This window comes from Lepisma saccharinum, unplaced genomic scaffold (assembly GCF_977018435.1).
Source record: "Lepisma saccharinum unplaced genomic scaffold, izLepSacc3.1 HAP1_SCAFFOLD_275, whole genome shotgun sequence".
Classification (NCBI taxonomy): Eukaryota; Metazoa; Arthropoda; class Insecta; order Zygentoma; family Lepismatidae; genus Lepisma; species Lepisma saccharinum.
In genome coordinates this window covers 98,943-113,100 of record NW_028143029.1, presented here as the reverse complement: position 1 = coordinate 113,100, position 14,158 = coordinate 98,943, and the positions used below count along the sequence as shown (strand labels likewise).

Sequence of the window (14,158 nt, the reverse complement as noted above, 5' to 3'; positions counted from 1 at the left end):
AAAATTCGTCCAAAATCTTGATGTCTCCAATCTCTTGTTTTGTACGTTTTTTCCACGTGTCTTGACATCCAATGTATCCCTGCAATGTTTGGTGAAGATCTGAGTATGTAGTTTTTGACTTTATATGGAACCTCCTATCTGAAAATTTGAAGGTTCTTAAAAAATTTGACCAAAATCTTGATATCCCCAATCCTATGTTTTGTATGTTTTTCCACGTGTCTTGACATCCAACGTATCCCTGCAAAGTTTGGTGAAGATCTGAGTATGTAGTTTTTGACCTTATCTGGAACCTCCCATCTGAAAATTTGAAAATTCTTAAAAAATTCGTCGAAAATCTTGATGTCTCCAATCTCTTGTTTTGTACGTTTTTTCCACGTGTCTTGACATGCAAAGTATCCCTGCAACGTTTGGTGAAGATCTGAGTATGTAGTTTTTGATCTTATCTGGAACCTCCTATCTGAAAATTTGAAAATTCTTCAAAAATTCGTCGAAAATCTTGACGGAAGGCGTAGAGGTCGCAGCAATGTGGCGTGCCTGGCAGTGTCCCCCCGTCTCCCCGGTCGTCCGGGGGGGTTCGCGGGGGGCGTACTGTGAGCCCCTGGCCCGTGCGGTGTTCAACGAGTGGCCCATCCGACCCGTCTTGAAACACGGACCAAGGAGTCTAGCGCGTGGGCGAGTCTAAGGGAATCACTAAACCCGAAGGCGCAGTCAAAGCGACTGGGACGATCGAGGTGACCCGGAGTCGCTCAACGAAGGGCCCTCGCGCAGTCCCGGGGCGATCCCCCACCTCCGGGTGCGGGGATCGTACCTAAGAGCCCACTCGCTGGGACCCGAAAGATGGTGAACTATGCTCGGCCAGGACGAATCCAGGGGAAACCCTGGTGGAAGTCCGAACCGCCTCTGACGTGCAAATCGACCGTCTGAGCTAAGCATAGTGGCGAAAGGCCAATCGAACCGTCTAGTAGCTGGTTCCCTCCGAAGTGTCCCTCAGGACAGCTGGCGCTCGCAAGGGGGGTCCATCCCGGTAAAGCGAATGACCGGGGGCCTCGGGGCCGAAACGGCCTCGACCCACTCTCAAACTCTGAACGGGATGGAGGTCCCGCTTGCCCCTAGGGCGAAGCGGGGCCTTCTTTTCAGGACCCGAGTGCTCAGTGGGCCGCTCCTGGTAAGCAGGACTGGCGCTGTGGGATGAACCAAACGCCGGGTTAAGGTGCCTGAATCGACGCTGCTCAAACCATGAAAGGCGTCGGTTGCTCAAGACAGCAGGGCGGTGGCCATGGAAGTCGGCATCCGCTAAGGAGTGTGTAACGACTCACCTGCCGAAGCAACCGGCCCTGAAAATGGATGGCAATCGAGCGTCGTGCCTATACCCGGCCGCCGCCGCAATGCTCCATGCATAGGCAACTATGTAAGAATGACGCGGCGGTGAGTAGGAGGGCGCGGCGGTGAGCGTGGAAGGGTCTGGGCGCGAGCCTGCCTGGAGCCGCCGTCGTTGCAGATCTTGGTGGTAGTAGCAAATAATCTGATGAGACCTCGCTGAGGTCAGACGTGGAGAAGGGTTCCGCCTCAACAGCAGTTGCAGGCGGGTGAGCCGGTCCTTAGACCGCGGAGAACTCCCACCGATGCGTCGGGTCAGTTTCGCGACTGTCACCGCACCTTCGGGTGTAGTGGTTAGCGCGACGCGCCGGCGTCTCGGCCGCGATCGAAAGGGAAGTGGGGTATCCAGCCCTCCGCCGCGTCTCGGGACCGGGAGTGCGTCGCGGGTTCCCTCGAAGTCCGTAAGTCCAGGTAACTGGTGGCACCAGGAGAATCCGTCGGGTCCCGGGGGCAGAGTTGTCTGTTCTGTCAGAGCGATCCCCTACGCTCCCCGGAATCTTCCCAGAAGGAGAAGGGGACACTGGGGAAAGCTAAGAGAACCGTAGTTGGGTGCGGTTTCCCCGGGTGCCCGTCGGACCTTGAAAATCTTGGTGGGAACAGCGCAGCAGAGTCCCGAGGCCTGGCCGTACCCGAATCCGCATCTGGCCTCCGAGGTAAAGAGCCTCTTGACGATAGACTAATGTGGGTAAGGGAAGTCGGCAATCTGGATCCGTACCTTCGGAACAAGGATTGGCTCTGAGGACCGGGGCCGGTCGGGGCCCGGGGGGCCACCGCGGGTTCGGTCCGGCGTGGGTCTTCGCGAGGGGCGGGCAGTTCCTGCTCGTCCCGAGCGTGGACCGCGCGTCGGACTTCCGCGAGCGTCCCTGGGCTCTCTGAGGGGAACGCACCGAACCCCTTGCCCCCCTCGGGGGCGCCGGGGGGAACGTGCCTCCCCTCGAGTCGGCCGCCGACGAACGGTCGACTCAGAACCGGCACGGACCAGGGGAATCCGACTGTTTAATTAAAACAAAGCATCCCGACAGCCCGAGAGGGTGTTGACGGGATGTGATTTCTGCCCAGTGCTCTGAATGTCGCGCTGAAGAAATTCAGGGAAGCGCGGGTAAACGGCGGGAGTAACTATGACTCTCTTAAGGGAGCTAAGTGCCTGGCACTACGAGGGTAGAGGTGAAACTCGTCGATCCTTGCACCCAGGTACTACGGGGCGAGGGATGGTACTCGTTGACCCCCGCATGAAGGTTCCCTTAAGAACCCTGCCTCAGGGTACAGAGCGGGTCACAGGTGGCGGATAGTGATACGGCTTGCAGATATGTGAGCTAGTGGTGTACACCACCCCGGACCAGAGGCTAGGGGAGGAAACCCCGACAACCCGCTGCCTTGCGGGCGGGTTTTGACCCAAAGGCTAAGGGAGAAAACCCTGACAGAAAACCCTACTCCCAGAACAGCGAAGGGGGTAGGTGAAGCCGCACTCTCGCTTTGTCATGGGGGGATGTTGAGTCCAGAATGCCTAGTACTGTTCAAAACCTCATCCATAAGGCTGGGGCTGGATGAGGAGACCTGCCCAGGGGGGACTGGTGACAGGAAACCCTTAGGGAACGAGCCAAGCGGAGATAGAGGCAGTGGTGGGAGAGAGAAGGACTAGGAAGCATGGCAAGTTCATTGAACGGGGTCCACAACACTGAAGACTCGGTGGTGCCGACCCTCGGCCTGATTAAGCTGGGGGTCCTTGGCGTAACAGTGGCTAAGCCTGGGGAGTAGGTGGAGTAGGGCGATTTACCCTATACTCCGGGGATCCGGGTCTTTGATCAGGAAAGGCAGGATGGACAAAACTGAAACCTATGATGAGTGATAGGGCGAAGGGACTTCTGGGAGCGAAAGCTCCTGGAAAACCAAGTAACGAATGCGGAGACCAGGCAGCCCTTGATGTCGGCCGGCGACATTGGTGGGTATCGTTACAGAAAGCCGGAACCGGGCCTGTAGGTTGGCCGCGGTGAACCGAGCCGACCTTCAAACAACCTCCTGACTCTATTATGGCCTCGACTAAAAGTACTAAGTATAATGCGTCTGAAGCCAGTCAGCGAGTTGAGGTTGGAGGAGGAGAGAGCAGGAGAGAGGTGAGAGATGGAGAGAGGAAAACGGGGAGGAGGAGTGAAGAGAAGGTGAGGATAGTGTACCCATTCGAAAGAGTGGACGGGGTGTACACTTGCCACACACATTTCCACCTGGTATTCACGTCGCAGAAGGGTGTAGCGAAGCATTATCGCGAGCTGCATCTGACGGACGTGATATACCAGTGTCGGAAGTGTGGCAAAGAGAAGGATGGGCTTCATGCGATGGAGACCCATGCCCCGAAATGTCGGCAGCCCGACATGCCAGTGGTAGAAAGTGGACCAGTGACGCCCGCAGTAATAGCCTGCCAAGTCGTTACCGATGGGAAACCATGCGGGAGGACATTCCAGAAGCAGGTGGGCCTAAGTCAGCATCAACGCAAGGCGCATCCTGACGCTTGGAACGAGGTCAAGATCTCACAAGAAAAGGTTCCAAGACCTGGTCCAGCCAGGAGTAAAGTGTGGTCAGTGGAGGACACACATACCTTCCTGGAAATCGAGAGGAGGGATCTCGATGCGGAGGGTAGACGGCGGGAATTAACAGCTGCGTTCCCAACAAAAACACTCAGGCAAATCCGGGACAAGAGGAGACACCTTGCCCAGCAGGGACTCCTTACAGCACCGGATAAACCTAGGCCCGAGCCGTCCGATACCCCCACCGCCTGCAGAGGCGAGGACCAGAGCCAGGCTCTGGTACATCCAGAACAGGAAGTAAGAGGCCCAGCGGAACTGAGAGAACTCGGGGGCTCTAAGGAATCGGCAACAGCGGGGGTAGAGGTGAAACTCGTGGATCCCCGCTGCCCCGAAAGCAAAGAGGGGAGAGGTGACACTCGTCGATCCTTGCCAGAAAGAGCCCCAGAGGCCACCAAAACCACAATGGCAGTCAGACTGGCCGAACCGGATGAGACAAGCTCGGATTCAACGGAGGAGCTCGAGGGAGCCAGGCACCCGGCAGCAGTGGGGGGAGAGGTGAAACTCATTGATCCCTACTGCCCCGGGAGGAGAGACGAAAGGGAAGGCTCCCTTGAGAACCCGGCCTCTCAGGAGACCGAACCGGAGGCGGCAACGCCAAACCCGGAGCCGAAGATGAAAGAGCACACGGAAGAACCATACGTTATCAATGTCCATCTTATGGTGGATAAATTGGTAGACGTGAACAGCCCAGAGGATCCTGGACCCACAAATATCCTAGCGGAACCATTTGTGGAGTACCTGGAAGGGATTCCTCCTAACCCGGAGTCACGCTTGCGCGAACTCGACAGGGGAATAAGGGAGCTGTTCGACCTAGGAAAGGAACGGGCAGGTGAGAAACTGGAAGAGATAGTGGACGTGCTCACCAGTGTGCTGAAGGCGGGGGTGGTGGCTAGCACTCCACCCCCAAGAACAGCAACACCAAAGAAGGGGCGAAGGAAGTCGAGGTGCAAGAGACCTGACCAGCTCTACGCCAAAACTCAAGCAATCTTCAAAAAGTGTCCACAGAAGATTGCGGACTCCATCGTTCAGAACTCCAGTGAGTTTCTGGACGAACAGGATGTCAGACCTGGGAACAGGGAATTCGTCGAGTTCTACCAGGATCTGTGGAGTCAAGAAGGCTCCTTCACAGCCAACTTCAAAGAAAAAGGAATTGACGAGGAGAGTAGATTGGCAATGATGCTTCCGATTTCGGTGGACAGTGTCCGTAAAAGGCTAGCCAATCTCAAAGACAAGGCCGCAGGCCCCGACGGTCTCAGGAGGGTCCACCTGAGACAACTAGGGGTCACAACAACGCTCACCCACCTCTTCAACTATATCCTATATGCGGGCTCGGTTCCGAAGAGGTGGAAGCAGAACCGAACGATCTTCCTTCCCAAGATGGGAAAGGACAGATCCCAGGTTAAGAACTGGCGGCCCATCACGATAAGCTCAATCGTATGCCGGACCTTCACCGGCATTCTTGACGAGACCCTGCGACGCTTCATTAGTTTCACGACTGAGCAGAAGGGGTTTGTCAAGGGCGAGGGGTGCGCGGCGAACTGCTTTATCTTGGATAAAGCGATAAGCCACGCCAAAAAGCAAGCCCGAAGAACCCTCACCGGCTGCGCGGTGGACATAAGTAAAGCCTTTGACACCGTTCCACACGCAGCAATGATTGATGCTTTGACGAAGAAAGGTGTCAATCAACACCTGATATCCTTAATTGCAGATATGTACGACGGAATCTGCACAACAGTATACGGCGAATCCATCGAGCTGCGAAGAGGGATCAAGCAAGGGGACTGCTTGAGCCCATTCCTGTTCAACCTCGTAATGGATGAGCTAATTGAGGATATCAAAGGCGCCGGTGCTGGCTATGATCTGGGCAACCAGAAACTAGCAGCATCAGCATACGCCGACGATCTCGTGATTTTCACGAACAACGCTGCTGGAATGAACACCCAGCTTGCCCGAGTGAGTCAATTCCTTGACAAACTCGACATGGGCATCTCGACTGAGAAATGTGTGGCCTTTCAAATTGAAGGCACACACAAAACATGGGTTACTGGTTCCCCTCAGCTCACGCTGGGCGGTATGCCCATCAAGGTGGTGAAAACGGGAGAGGTCTTCAACTATCTCGGGTGCCAATACACTCTGGCACAAGGCCTCTCGAACAAATATCACCTGCGGGAGGTCAAGGAGATCCTGATCCGCGCCTCCAGGCTCAAGTTAAAGCCACACCAGAAGGCGAAACTTATCGGCACCAACATCCTGCCTAAATTCCAATATGCATGGGTGAATGTCGGGGTTTCAAAGAACTTCCTGGAATCCATTGACTTGGAAGTCAGGAGGTTCCACAAACGGGCCTTCAAGTTACCTGAATCCACCACTGATCAGTTATTGTACTGTAAAAAGCGCGATGGTGGTCTAGGCGTTCCGCGCCTGACCACCATCATTCAGCTGGGGATACTAGGAAATCTCTGTAGACTGAGAGACTCGCGGGACGAGGTGGTAACACACCTCTTCCAAGAGACAGGCATGGGCGCCAGAATCGAAGGCATTGCCAGAGTGACTGGCGTCCAAACACCTGTTACGCTGGACACCATTGCTGCGGCCAGAAAATTAATAACTGGTTCGGAGTCGGAGCGATGGAGCCAGCAGCCACTACATGGCTTGGGAGTCAAGAACTTCTTCAACGACCCCATAGCCAACGCAGCTCTCGTCAATCAGGGACTACTAAAGCCCGGTCAGCTCAACGACTTATTGAGGCTTAGATCTAACACGGTTGGACTCAACCATGTCCTCAAAAGCGCTAAGGTGGTGGAGTCCGATGAGTGCAGGAGATGCCATGCGGCGCCCGAGACCCTAGGGCACGTAATAGGCGCCTGCACAGCATCAAAAGGACTGCGGATCAAGCGTCATGATGAACTGCGGGACATCATAGAGGCTTCCGCAAAAGGGTACACTGTGGCTAAAGAGCAAACCTTCTCCATACCTGCGACCAAGGAGCGTCTTAAGCCGGACCTCGTCCTAGTGAAGGATAACGTCGCGTACGTTACCGACATGACGGTCAGGTTCGAAACTGAGAATTCACTCAAGGAAGCGGGGAAGGAGAAGGTGGATAAATACAAGAAGTTGGACGAGGTGGTAGCGTCCACACTTCAGGCCGATCGGGTGATCCATACTCCCATAGTCCTGGGGTCAAGAGGAGCTCTACCTCCAATCACACGTGCTGCGCTAAGACAGCTGGGCATCAGCAGCAACGAGCTCCTCATGACGCTGAGCTTAACGGCAATCCGAACGTCTATCAAGATTGTCAATCAGCACTTGGACTACAAATAGACAACTACCAAAGGGTTCACGGGGGGAACCACGTGCCTGGCAACGACGAGGGAAGAGGTGAAACTTGTTGATCCTCGTCACCCAGGCTAAAGCGAGGGGAGACCTGAAAATCCGAGATCCCCGCAAACGGAAGAAGGTTCCCCCCCCAAAGGAGAGACGAGAGGAGAGGTGGTGTCGGTAACGAGGGAGATAGACACAATCATGCGCTCGGGGGAGCCAAGCGCCCGGATACCATAGGGGGAACTCGCAGATCCGCGCGCACTAGACAGAAATACAGAAATACATAAAGAAGGAGGGTAAAGGACGAAGAGAGTCACACAACTATCTATATTATACAAGAAATTCATATATAAAGAGTTATATCTATATACAACTTAACTTATTTTAATTTATTATTATTTATTTATTTATTTATTGGTCGTACTATTGTATGACCGGCAGAGGTGAGAGAAAGGTGGAGTAGGAGTTGGAAGATCAGTAAAAATCTTGAGTATTAAAGTACCTATGCTAACATAGGGAAGAGACGGGGCTAATGGGCTCAGTCAGAATAGCCAAATGCCTCGTCATCCAATTAGTGACGCGCATGAATGGATTAACGAGATTCCCTCTGTCCCTGTCTGGGGCGACTCGATACGTGGAGACGGTCTAAACTCGGCACGCACGCGTTACGGTAGTCCGAAACGCGTCCAAAAAGTGCGAATTTCGATCGGGAGTGGTCCGCCACTGTGCAAATACGGGTTTGTGAACGTGTCAACCACACTCTGTGAAAAGGTGACGAATTTTGATAAAGTGGTTCCTGAGATATCACAATTTCAAATTTCGGATGTGAAGTGAAGCGTGAGATTTCTCAAGAATCACGGAAAAAGTGCACGTCCCGGGGAAGTTTACCCCCCCTGGAGCCCCCCCAATCCGTTATACCTTGGAGACCGACTGGATTCGCTGCGGGAAGCTCCAAGCTACATTTTTAACCCCCGACCGACTCGAGGTGGTAAGTACTTTTTAGACAATAGCAGAAAAACCACCCCCATGCTATCCTTATGGCGTAAATGAATGCGAACAAATTAAGGTGAAAACAAGTACCGAAGTAATAGTGTTTATGAACCCTTATCACCTGAAACGATTTTAATCGACGCAGGAAGGATCAAGGAACACACTCAAATTTACGCCATCACGCTCCAGTAGTGTGTTTGGTGGGGGCATAAACCCAAGAAAGGAAGAGCTCCTCTCAAGCAGGTTTGGCTATACTTAAAACTAGCTCAACATGAGCATATGAGCTTTTTGATCAAGTGTGGAACTCTGTCTAGTCCAAGATTTTTGTAAAAATGCCTCTTCAGAAAGGAAGAGCCTCCTCAGATTGATTTGCTTATACTTATAAAAGTTGCATCAACCAGATTTTTGTTCATAAACTTGTCAAAAATTGATATTTTTTTGGCTATACCTGAAATTAAGCCAAAAACCCACCCACCCACACACACACACACACACACACACACCCACACACACACACACACACACACACACACACACATGTAATGCAAGAGCTCTTGCATCATGCTGTGCAACACCAGCAACAAATTATGATGCAAGAGCTATTGCATCATGCTGTGCAACAAATTATTATCCAATGCAACAAATTATTAGCCATGTATTGTTTTTTAATTGCTTAATTATGATATAATATGATGATGTATTATATTCTGATTGGTTTATTGTTTCAGAAGTTTTAATCTGTGCTTGGGGTATATAAAGAGATTTTGCATTGCATATCAGCCAGTATTGTGAGAGAGCTTGAGAAGAACAGACGTGTTGTTACAGTGCTTGAGAAGAACAGACGTGTTGTTACAGTGTTTCTCATACTTACAGGCTTGTTTGTTTTAATTCATATTTCTGGTATATTGAACAATATTTTGCCTGATATCCAGCTTGTTTATTGTAATCCACTCATATTTAGGGTCAAGCTTATATCTATCCCAGCCTGTTATACAAAAATCAATACATAACAAGGCCATTGAGCTAGACATGCATGTCCGCGCAGGCATTTGCGGAAGGTCAGTTTAGATCAATATTTCCACTTGTGGGCCATTGGCCTTACAACCTGTCATAAGATAGGCATAGAGTTTTGATTTAAAACCCAAAAAATTATATAATAAAACCGAGGATAAAAATTAATAATAATATTAATAATATTAATATTAAGTATATACACTAAATATACAAATCACACAGCCGAACCTAACTGTTAAGTATAAAGTTTTGAATTGAAGCCCAGAATAAACAACAAGTAAAATGCCAAAACAAAAATATTGTAACCAATGCAATAAAAATATATTTAGCTCTAATTGGGCCAGACACCAAAAGATTTGTAACCCAGACAAATGCAGAACTCCCACAAAAACATGCCCCAAATGCCATATAAAATACAACATGCAATATTTCGCATATAAACATAAAGATACTTGCTCTGCACAGTCATCAACACAACCATCCACATCTGCTCTGAAAAGGAAGTACGAAGCACCTCTTAATGCCAGAGCAGCAAAGCAGCCACGCAATGCACCACCTATCCATAGCAGTTTTAATAGCCAATTAAGAGATTATCGGTTTGTATCAGAGCCAAGATGTGGCATTGAGAATTTTTTGAACAGTGTAAATCCTGATGTGCAGGCAATTCTAAATGCACAAAATGGCTCTTATAAGCTGTCCCTCAAATTGTATACTCAATATAAGAAACCAAATGGCACAAAATTTACACAGCCCCACATAACAGAAACTGTACCTGTATATTCAAATACAAATTCAGACACAATAATAAGCAGTTTGATGGATCAATTGAACATTAAACACTCTGAATTTGCTGCAAAAGAGTCTGGATGGACCCTATGCGGTTCATCACACAAATTATATGTTAATATTTCTGAATTCAGCTCATTACAAGGATCTACATATCTGCCATTACCTGATAATATTAAAAACAAAAGAGCCGTGGTCAATATTGAAAATACCGACCAGAAATGCTTTTTGTGGTGTATATTAGCTGCTTTGTATCCAGTTTCAAGGCATCCTGAGAGAATAAGTTATTACAAACAACATGAACATCAATTTGATGATGCAATGGAGGGTTTAGAATATCCAATGTCTGTTCAGAATATTGATAAATTTGAAAAAAGAGCCAGGCATATCAATGATAAACAATTATCTATTAACGTTTTTATTTGTTCCACTGGTCGTGACAATTGCTTGATAGAACCTCTCAGAATCAGTACACTTGATGATGAATCTGCTGTTCCAATTGATCTGCTCTTAATTGAAGGGGATGACACACACCATTACACTCTGATACATAATTTTGAAGCTTTGGTGAGAACACAACTAGACAAATATAAAAAAATATTTAAGTTGTGCAGAAGATGCTTAACTGTATTTGATGGTAGAAAAATGGTGAATGGGGTTCGTGAAGAGAGTGCAGAAATTGCAAAAAATAAGTTAATTGAGCATCTGAAATATTGTGGCAACCATAAACCTGTTCATATGGTGATGCCTAATCCAAGTGAAAAAGCAAAATTCAATAAGTTTGAAGCCTCGTTGGAACACCCAGCATATATTGTCTGTGATTTTGAATCAAATCTCAAACCTCTTGCATTTTGTAGCCCAGATCCTGAAGATTCTTCAATTACACCATACCAGCTACATGAACCTTCCAGTTTTTGTTATATAGTTATACGGGATGGTGTAGCTAGTGAGCCACACTTATACATGGGGCCAGATGCCATCAAAATATTTGCACATAGAATAGAAAATGAGTGCCGTGACATAGCATCTAAGATCTTATTAAAATCAGAGCCTATGTTGCCTTTAACAGAGAAACAGATTGAAGATTTCAACAAAGCAGAAAAATGCCCGGTATGTGAATCTGAATTTTCAGATACAAATATCAAGGTACATCACCATTCTCATACAGATGGAAAATTCTTAAGGGCCCTGTGTAATAGCTGTAATATTAAGATCAAGAGACCAAGATTTGTCCCCATATTTTGCCATGGAGCATCCAATTATGATTTCCATCATCTGATTAGATATGAGGGATTTGACAAGCAGAATTTAAATATTTTAGCTGAAAATGATGAGAAATATATTGCTATTAGCAAAATAATTAAAGTTAAAGATGTTCCTATTCACATAAGATTTCTTGATTCTTACAGAATTTTATCTGCTAGCCTGGCCACACTGGCCACTCAATTATCTGATGACCAATTCAAAATCACACGTGCATTGTTTCCAAATCAGGACCTGAAATTAATTAGGCGGAAGGGTGTATATCCATATGATTATGTTACAGATTTTTCTAAATTTGATGAATGTTCTCTGCCACCACAAGAAGAGTTTTACAGCAAAATCAGAGGATCTGGAATCACTGATGATGATTATCACCATGCCCAATTGATGTGGAACAATTTAAAATGCCAGACATTTGGTGATTATCACAAGGCATATTTAAAACTTGATGTGACCCTCTTAGCTGATGTAATGCAGGCATTCAGAAAATCTTCTATGCAAAATTATGGGTTGGACCCAGTGTATTTTTTCAGTGTTTCGGGCCTAGCATGGGCTGCAACGTTTTTCAACACCAAAAAGCAATTAGATCTGATCCAAGATCAAGATACGTATCTGTTTATGGAGAAAGGTATAAGAGGAGGGATGGTGCAATGTTCCCAGAGATATGCCAGAGCAAATAACAAATATATGCCTGATTATGATCCAGCACGGCCATCAAATTATATAGTGTATGTAGATGCAAACAGCCTCTATGGTCATGCCATGATGCAAAAATTGCCACATGCAGAGCTTGAATGGGTCGAAGATTTCAATATTGAAGATCTTAAGGATTTTGATGACAGTGACTATGGCCTCTTCTTAGAGGTTGATCTGACAATTCCTGATGATTTGCACAACAAATTTTCTGATCTGCCCCCAATTCCCGAGGTTCAGTGCTCACCTGGCTCTAAACAGAAGAAGCTCATGATGACTCTGGAGCCGAAACAAGGTTATGTCATATATTACAAAAACCTCCAGTTCCTGATGCATCATGGTGTTCAAGTGACCAAACTTGGCAAAGTTTTGAGGTTCAGGCACTCAAGATGGTTGAAGCCATACATTGATACAAACACAGAGCTTCGAACATCTGCAAAGAGCCAATTTGATAAGGCCTTATTTAAATTGATGGTCAATTCTGTGTATGGCAAAACAATAGAAAATGTCAGAAAACATACCGATGTTAAAATAATTACTGACCCCAGCCTGAGCAAAAAATTGGTTGCAAAGCCTAATTTCAATTACAGAAGAATTTATGATGAGCACATGGCACTTTTCAACATGAAAAAAACAAAGATTAAGTTTGATAAACCTATTTATGTAGGGGCTGTGATATTGGATTTGGCCAAATTACACATGTTAATATTGTATTATGATGTGTTGAAACCTTTTTATGGTGATAATGTAAAATTGATGTACATGGACACGGATAGTTTTATTCTTGATATTAAAACAGAAGATGTTTATCAAGATATGGCACAACCTGAATTATTTAAATATTTTGATACCAGTGAACATACAAAGATTCAACCCCACAACAAAAAAGTACCCGGCATGTTAAAAGATGAGACACTTGGTGATGTTATTGTGGAATTTGCTGGGTTAAGTGCCAAGATGTACAGTTTTGAGACATGTAGTGGTGCTGTTGCCAAAAAAGCCAAGGGCATTGGCAGAGTAACTGTTGAAAAAGAGCTTGAATTTGAAGATTATAAAAATTGCATCAAATCCCAAAATTTAATCAGAACATCAGAATCCAGAATTCAGAGTGTGGATCACTTATTGACTTCAAATGTTGTAAGAAAAGTGGCTCTGGACCCACATGATGATAAGAGATGCATTTTATCATGTGGCATACATACTCTACCGTGGGGTCATTGTGATTTGAAAAGTGGGAATCAATGCCCAATTACAGAGCATGATTTGAAATAAATAAACATGCCTATGAACTTATTTGGGTTCAAAAAACAAGGTATTATGGATCTGCCAACACCACAACCCTCTCCTGATATGCTGTCTAAACTGAGTGGCTTGTTAATTATTCATCTGAACAGCATACTTACAGATATTGATGATGAAACAGGCAAAATATTGTACATATTTAACAATAATTTAAATCATTACCAATTACCTGTAGGTGGGCAATTGCAATTTATTACAACCCCTGAGGGTGATGTTAAAATTTCAGTAGGGAGAAATATTTACAGAATTAAGCACTCAAACATGGTTTCTGGCACTGTTTATACTGTTTCTGCTGGTGACTGCTTATATATTGAGGTCCCGGGATCCTATGACAAGCTTATACCTTTTTTTATAGAATTAAGAATTAGATATTCAATAATAAATAACCGCTAAAACAAAAATGCCTAATGATATATTTGGCCATACAAGACATGAAGATCACAGTGATGAGATTCTGATGCTTGATGTCAGAGTCAAGAAATTAAGAAGCGATTTACAAGCTTTACAAACCACACTGAATGCCAGTCTTCAACTAGAAATTACAAATTTGCAATCACAATGCATGGACCCTCTTCTTAAAATTGATTCTGAACTCAAATTGTTGCTTCAGAAATATACTGATTTGGCCACATTAGATAATTTTCAAAGTTTGGAAGAAGCTGTAGCAGCTCTTCAAGCCAAATTTAAGACCCAGGCTAACAACTCTGAGCAATTGAAACAGCAATTAGAGGAGCAGATTAATAATGTCCAGACACAACTCCAAACAATTGTCAAAAGCATAAAATCACAAGAAGATTTTGATCTAGTGATTTCCACTCTAAAAGAACAGATTC

The 14,158-nt window shown here is 46.6% G+C and overlaps 1 pseudogene; it reads left to right on the top strand.

Annotated features, from left to right (window-relative positions):
* The first annotated feature begins 651 nt into the window (after positions 1-651).
* LOC145982643 (large subunit ribosomal RNA) lies at positions 652-2,047 on the top strand (annotated as a pseudogene).
* Positions 2,048-14,158: the final 12,111 nt, after the last annotated feature.